Source organism: Haemaphysalis longicornis, unplaced genomic scaffold (assembly GCF_048455015.1).
Source record: "Haemaphysalis longicornis isolate Haplotype H1 unplaced genomic scaffold, Haemaphysalis longicornis Haplotype H1 scaffold_67, whole genome shotgun sequence".
In the NCBI taxonomy this organism is placed as follows: domain Eukaryota; kingdom Metazoa; phylum Arthropoda; class Arachnida; order Ixodida; family Ixodidae; genus Haemaphysalis; species Haemaphysalis longicornis.
The window spans coordinates 748,763-756,981 of NW_027526419.1; the positions used below are offsets into that span (position 1 = coordinate 748,763).

The 8,219-nt window shown below is 46.6% G+C and overlaps 1 protein-coding gene across 1 annotated transcript in view; it reads right to left on the reverse strand.

Annotated features, from left to right (window-relative positions):
* Window positions 1-7,415, reverse strand: part of LOC144144242 (atlastin-2-like) — a 33,019-nt gene extending 25,604 nt beyond the window's left edge. The window contains exon 1 of the mRNA XM_077675610.1: window positions 7,116-7,415. The gene's annotated coding sequence lies outside the window, so the exon portion shown is untranslated. The remainder of the gene's footprint in view (window positions 1-7,115) is intronic.
* Between the last annotated feature and the right edge of the window lie 804 nt (window positions 7,416-8,219).

The window sequence follows — 8,219 nt, forward strand, 5'->3', positions numbered from 1 at the left end:
AAACGGCATCTGTGGTCCGGAAAGCACAGACCTCATCTCTTATCACCCCATCCCGTATCCACTACATGCATGGCATCCTCTCGCGTCCCACTTGCTCTACACCCAACTGCCCTTCCTACCCATCAGTACGGCGCCTTTACTGGGAGTGCCATCCGCCAGACCTACAACAACACCTGCGTTCCCGCATCGCTTCCTGGGAGGACTTGCTCAACCCGGGTCCTGGCATGTCAAATCGACGCAAGAACTTCTGGCGCCCCCTGTCTTCGTGTTAGTGCGGCCCTCGGGGAGTTCTACGGACCAGCCATTTCCTAATGAAGAGACTGTAGCACGACGGCCCGGACTAGGGCTGTTTAAAGAATAAAGAAAAAAATAACTCTTGCGCGACTGTTACGCGGAAACTCTTTAGAGCTGCATCACTTTCTTGGTCCGTGGCAAAATCACGTTGACGCGGCGCGAGGGACGAAGGCTCTCTTAACTTTTTTGTCTGACTCGGGATTAATCGAGGTTCTTTAACCTTGGGATCCTCAGATTTTTTCCCTCCTGGTGCTGTTAATTTTCTGTGCGTTCCTAACTGATCTCATTTTCTTCTCCCTCTTATTCACTGCTACTATGCGCTTCTTCCCCTGTTTTTTTTTCTTTTTTCGCCTCACTATGTTCACCCCCATCAGAAGTAGCAAGTCCCTTCATTTGTGGGGCTAACCTCTTCAGTGTTCATTAAAGTTTCCTCTCTCTCTCGTAATTAGCATAATCACCGACTGTATTCTTTTCGTGCAACTCAAAAATGACGAGAAAATAAAAATTACTGGCGTAAATAAACAGGTTTGTAAACAAGCAATAACATTACCAGTTACCACGCCCAACGAACGATTCGAAGCACTAGACATCCAGGAATCGATTGAAGAACTAACCGAAACGCAACAAACATCCCAATTGAAACGCTTGTCTAAAAGCAAAACGGGAAGACCCATTATGCAGTCACTCGGAATACGAAGCGGAAGTTCCCCCCAAAATGAAGGTGACCTTCCACACGAAAGGCGAAAATACATACGCATTCAGCTACTACCCAGAAATGTGCACACAGAGCTAAACGTGTAAAGGAGGCAGGCTAGAGCACAACAAGCCCTTGACAAACGTTTCCGAAACCATTGTGAGCCACGTGAGATTGTCTAAGTTGAAACTGCCGACTACTACGACGGCGGCTCTTGTCGCAATTAACGCCATGGCAATTGCAGCCGTCAACAATGACCGAGTCACAATGGCGTCAGCATCCACACCGGCCAAAGATCCCACACAGGGCGAGAAAATGGTCTTAGCCCTTGCTATACATTCTACCCGAGTGACCAAAAGCATAAGTGATTCGAAGTGCGCCATACTTAACTTCCACAAAAGGCAGTATCTCCTCTACAGCAGCCTCGCTGTTAGAGGAGACTATCAACCCAAGAAAAAGTATCTTAATACGAATTCCGGCCCGCTGCGGTCTACAGGGGAATGAAATGGCCCACGCAACCACTCGAGTTCTTGCGATCCGAGCTGTGGTACCAGGACCACCATCACGTGCTACCGAATTATTTGTGGCTACCTAATAATATGAAGGTGGCAGCATTCTCTCCACTTACTCATTTTCCTTTGCCCATATATTGTATTTGATCAGTGAACGCTAAATACTACACTTGAAAAGTCAGCTCACACGGGGCAAGCAGTAATAAGGCGGTGTCTTTTTATTCTCAGCAGCTGTTGGCAGTTGCGTCCGTACAGTTAACCTTATTTTTACCCTCTGGGACTTTCTCGACAAACTTCTGCACATTATACCTGAATCCTAAGACCTAGATGCACAGACCGTTTCTTTTGCAGAGCTTTGGACTGTGAATTTTACAAATTTATCTAAGATGCCGCACATCGTTTATGCTTCATTTCTATGAACTCCACAAAATATCGACCGACGCGGGTTCGATGCCCGGCCACGGTGGCCGCTGTTGTAATGGAAGCGAAAAGGAAAAACGTCCGTGTGTTCGACCGTTCGGCGGTAGTCAAAGATCTAGTTTGCCTAAATTCATCCGGAGCACTCCTTTACGGCGCGCCTCATCGTCTGTGTAGCGTCGGCGTGTTAAACCTCAACGAAAACAAGTGTTGACATTGTGCGTACAATAAACTACAAAACTCTCAATTCAGGTTCGCCTCTTCTAGATTGAAAACGAAGCAGTTTTAAATTGTTTCCCTGTATAGCAGTTGCCGCAGTTTACTGCATGAAATATAAACCATGGTCTCGTAAACTAGAACCCAAAGAAAGCGTCACGTACTTATTTTAACAGCAGAACAGTTTAGTCTGAAGCAATCCCCTCTGTCGTAGACACAAAATCTCGCAGCCTCAAGAAAGCAAATGTGGTGAGGGAGAGGCTGGAAATCGAACTCCGGAACTTTAATGCGTGAAACCGGAAGCCGAACCACTCGCGCACCCGAAAGGCTCGGGAATTCCACGTTAGCAGAGGGGGGAACAATAACAGGTGCAGCGAATTGGAAAGAAGAAAAAAAAAACGCTTCCCAGGGTCGGAATCAAGAACTTGGGTTTTCGTGTCATGAATCCGGCGTCTATTCGATTAAACTATCTTTTTTTTTTAATGCATAGAAATTTTAGAAAAACTCATACAAGACAATTAACACACAATATGAACACCTAACAGAGAGCGAAGGGTAAGCACGTCAGTCTAACGTAGATCGGCACCATTTGAAAACTCAGGCAAGCAAACGCACGCATCAAAAAGAGGCAGCCACTCCGGTGGATCACTGTGCGCCGTATAAACGCTCCGTACCAACTCCGCCTGTTCCCGAAAAATGCACTTGGTTCGCCTAGCAGGTTTCGCTTGCCGATAAGTCATGCGGCACTTCCACAAGCTAAACAATCCCAGGGGAACAAAAACGCCATATGGCACCCAATTAACGTCTTCAAATGGCAAGAAGCGAATGGTGTACGGGGTGATGTCAGTGTCCTTTTTTTTTTAGTGTCCGTTGCAAAACGTCCCAGAAAAGACCGCGTCACGGCACAGCACAAAACAACGGCATCTGATTGCTTGCACAAGCGGCAATTGCCTGGCCAAGGGATCCACGTTACTTGTTCGCGCAGCCATGTTTTGACTGGAAGCGTTTGCGAATGAAGCTTATTCCCGGTGCTACAGTGGCTAGAATATTCTAGCCACTGTACTGGTGCGCCGCATGTCCTTTGGGTTCGTAGCGCGGGCGTTGGCTGTAGACTTGGCCGCAGGTTATATCACATGCTAAAGCGGCCCACTTTGGGAGAGATTTGAAAGTCGGCGGACGAAACGATCCGGGCCTGCCATTCACGGAGAGCTTTTGGCGGAAAATTCGGAAAAAAAATGTGAGATTATGGCATATGGAGCGGAAACTTGGCGCCTTACTAAATAACTTGAAATCAAACCTAGGTCGGCTCAACGGGCCACGGAACGAATGACATTCCGAGTGACATTTAGAGACCGAAAACGAGCTTCCTCGACCAGAGAACGAACTGGAGTAGAAGATATCATAGTTAAAATTAATCAGATGAAATGGACTCGGGCTGGTCACGTAATTAGGCGAAATGACAATCGGAGGACTACTAGTGTGACAGAGTGGATATCGAGAAACGCGTCTACAAAAAGAGGAAGGCGAATTATTTGATTGAGGGACAAAATCCGGAAATTCAGATGCAAAGAATGGACTCTAGCGGCACGGGACAGGAGCGGTTAAAGGTGCATGCAGTGAGCTTAGTGGGCTGCTGCCGCTGATGATTATGCAACAGCCGGGTCTCCGACGAAAGGAGAGTGCCCACCAGCTCTGCTGTTTCTCCCGCCTTGCCCAAGTAAAGTTGCGCAATTGCATTTTTTTATAACGCTATACTTGTGAATGAGGGCAAAGTATTTTGTACGTGTGCCGACGACTGTATTTCGTCGCGGCAAAAGGACTGAGCCGAAGGTCCGGTACCCAGTACCACTCACAGTTAAAAGACATTGAGAAAGGCAGATAAGAAACGCAAATTATTTTCTTTTCAGCGCCTCGCTCCTTATCTCGTCTTGTTGTCGGTGCTGATAATGCAAGAGGCGAAAAAAAAAACATAGCACAACGGACGTGTAAAGCCTCCTCCAATCAGCAAATTCCCGGATCAGAATAACTTTAGGACACAATCAAGGAGGAATCGGCGGGAGGTTAATTCACAAGACTCTCTAGAGTGGAACTTGACGCTTAGCACAAATGCAAAAACAAACAAGAAATAATTCTTGAGAAAATGTCGAGTGCGGCTCTGTACAAAGCAGCTCGCGTGTACTTAAATAACTGATGCTTCAGAACAAACTGCATGCGGAAACTGTTTTAACAGCTGTTTTAACAGCACGCAGCTGTTTTAACAGCACGCAACACATTCCACTGTTTCTGAAATTAAACTTCGACGACGCTGTCCTCAGCAAAAATAAAGTGCATTAGGCAACAAGCTGAATACACGGTATCACGGCATAATTCAGGGTTTCATGCGAATGGTCCTAACAGTGCCTGCCGTTCTACGATTACGGCGACTTGTAGAGCGAAGTGTGATAACGCCGCACAAGACGAGGGACAACTAACGCAAAGAAGACACACGGTGCGCTACTGTGCGTCTTGGTTGTGTTAGTTGTCCATCGTCTTATGCTGCACCTTAACACTTCGCTATGTGTCCAACTCGCACAAACCGCTACTCTGTGGGACTCGTATAGGCTTGCCTAATTCTGTATTAACCAGTTTTGCGTCCTGAACCATACGCCGCAGAAGCACCTGTTTTCAGCTATCCCGAGGGATGACAGCAAGGTTCTGTGGAAGAGGAGTGGCATGAAAGCACCGGACGAATGAAATTCAACCATTTACCCGTGCAGCAATGACGCACGCGAGAGCTGACTGCGAGAAACAGAAATCCACAGTTTTCGGGCTTTGTTTGACCAGTGAAGGCCTTGATTTAACCTTGATATTTTAACCAATGTGATAGCGATAAAGCTCGCTAAGTCCCATTTTGGCTCAATAAAATTCAACCCCCCGTTTGCTTGTCAACGCAATCCTATGCAGAGCGTCTGCTCTTGTAGTAGCCACTGCGGGAGGGCGCGATAAGGTGCTGCAAGTCAACCAAACTCCAGAGCAGGAGGTCTTTTTGCATCATGTGCGCGAACGTGACGTGCGCCTAGCAAAACACTGGTGCGCAATGCAAAACTGGCAAGGTTGTCATCAAGCAGAGCACGTGCACAACACAGATCATATTCTTCAGCTCAGTTTCACGGAATACGAACGAGTTTCTCGTCTTTCGCTACAAGGACGCAAAAAAACTTCTTACTTTCGTCGGGGTGTTTTTGGCATCTCTTTTTCTGCATTATAATGTCCGAGAAAGCACACACGATAATTCTTCCACTACAAGAGAGGCGCGCGTTGGCCTCCCCTCTCAGCAGCAGCAGCAGCAGCGATGGCCGTTTTGACGCAGGCGCACCGCCAGTACTGCCGCGGGAAGGTGGAGAGAGAAAAAGGAGAGACGTCCTCACTCAGGGTCGCTAAATGTAGGAGCGGAATAATCGAATGGAAACTAAAAAAAGTGATACACTTCGAAAAGCACGCGACGCGGAAGTTTCCTCTTCGGCGCAATAGCATTGCATCCGGTTGCGCAACACACAGCAGTCGCCTCTTTCAAGGCCTTTCCGTTGAAGCCGCATTTTCTCTGTGAAGTTTTTTTTTTTTTTTTTGAAGCCGAAGAAGCACCTGTAAACTGGACAGAACATTTGGAACTGCGAATATATGCATTTAGAGATGCGAACAGCGGTGCTTCTTGATAGTGGTGCTCTTTGGGAAGAGCGCAAGTGCTTGAAGTAGCCGTTGTGTTAGCGGTTGCGATGAGGTATGGTTAAAAAGAATGATCATGTGCTTTTTGAAACGGGTAAAAAAAGTGACAAGACAACGCGTGAGAGGGTGACGCAAGAAGGGAAACGCATAAAGAGGAATCTCAGAATCTAAGGTGTGCAAAACGGACTGGCCCTAAAAAACGAGCGCTGATAGGTTTGTGTGCCGTTTGTTCGTAAAGGCGGTGCGGTAGGCGGGTGTCCTGCAGCCGCGAAAATGGTTTTAATGCATGATACAGATGATAGCGATAAGTAATATCATAGTTAGTGTTTGCTAGAAAAAATCTGGATGCATAAAAAAATTCCGGAAGCCAAGTGTACCACAAAGGCTTATTCTAATTTTGGCAGCCGCCAAAGTTGTTCCCCGGACGTGCTACATGCACCATGGTTTTTGGGAGATTCGCAAACTTCTGCTTGTCGTAGCTTAACGGTGCCCTTGATGCACACACAGACAAAATAACAAGCTGCATGCTTTTTCGCAGCCACAACAGTATCATCTCCGCCTAATTATGGAGGAGGTATTATGTCCAACCCATTTCGCCATCGGATATAAAATGCAAAATCTAAATACTTCGGTTCTAATACCCTATAAACGTTGTCTGTTAGTCTCCAGCTCTGATCTTCTTGAAGTAATGTCACTTTTCTCTTGTCGACGCAATGGCATGTCGCCTACTTTGTGCGCATATCTCTTATATTCTGGTGCTTCCATACAACGCGAATTTTCCTGATATTTTTGTACCACTACGTGCCACTTTGAACCAAAAAGTCGATCAATTTCCCCGTCATTCTGCGACATTTCTGCAAACAGTAGTTCCAGCTAACGGAGCTGACGGAAACTAAAAAGAGTAATCTTTTTTTGGCGGCTACAAATGAAGCATGCTATGCCGTCCCTCAGATCTCTGTGAAGGAAATATCGCCAATTGTTCTTGGCAATGATTTAGACGTACAGTGCGCTACACACTTCTCTATAACAGCGAGTTTACATTCTTCTTGGTACATACCTCTAAAAACTGCGCACAGAAACTTTTTTTCAAAAAATGTTGATGACAACAGTGGCGGGTGAGGCTTCAGAATACCACAGTAGTTATCTTTAAAATCTTTTTCGGGCGTGGCAGGACGGGGCTAGAAGTGCGAAAGCGGTGTCATACACAAGTGTGTTGCCGCCGCACATGACCAAGATGCTACAAAAGATACAACTGAATCATTGCATATACACTCACGTACCTTCAACAGCGACGCCTATCGGTAGCCACGAAAGCGTCGAAGAACGGGGCCGCGTGACAACAATCCGCTCGCGGCCCAGGCGTGAAGATTAAAACAAGCGGGAGAACAGCGAAATCGTTTCTTTCGAATCTCTCTGTCACCTATCCATCACACTGTCGGCGCTCGTGGGGTAGACCGGCGACTGCAACAGCAAAATGACCGTACAAAGCTGGGGAGGCACGCGACTGACATACCATTCAGCCGCTCACGGGGAACGCACAACCTTTCAAAACACAACCGAGCCGGAACTGGCAAGGAGGCGGCCCGCCAGCGCCACCGAAGTGAGTGAAAAAGCAGCCGGGCGCCGCTTTAAGGCCTTGGGAACAGAATATAAACAACAGCATCGCCCTCCCGAAGCTGGCTAGGGTCGCTGTGCCTATGGCGTTCGAAATCAGGCAACTTCCTTCGATGCTCTCGTCGCCGGAAATGTGCCTATTTGGCGAAAAGAGTTTCCTGGCACTGCGTTCAACCAAAAATCCGCTTCGCTCTTTCAACATTACAATGAACAAGGAGTCTAAGAAGGGCAACGACCACGAATGGCATGCATGGACATGACTGCAACAACCTTTTTTTTGAAATGACGATAGGGTTTTCGTTATTTCATAGGTGCGGTAATTTACTAGCTGAAGGAAATCTCGACTCGTGTAATTCAGTTACTCTTATAGAAGACCCGCCACTCCTCACCTTTCGTTTTTGCAGGCAGTTCCAAGGGGTGGGACTCAAGTTAATGATGGGTTTGTTGTTTTAATAATGGTCATAGGTAAAGCACAACACCATTAAATTTATAAAGAACCGCATCTTGGTAACCCACTACAGTCAATTCTATTCTCGAAATACGTGATATGGATGAATAAAATTTAATATTAGATTGCTTCGTAATTTTGCGCTGCTCGACGCCAGCATGAAAGTGATGAAAGAACACTAAAAATATAGTATTGCGTGGAGCTGCTGTCGGTTAAAGTTAAAATAGTATAATCAAATGAAACTACATGCACTACTGCAATTGCACAGTTGTTTCTTGGCAGTGGCTGCGGCAGCAGAAATTAACCGTACAAAGGGGATTTT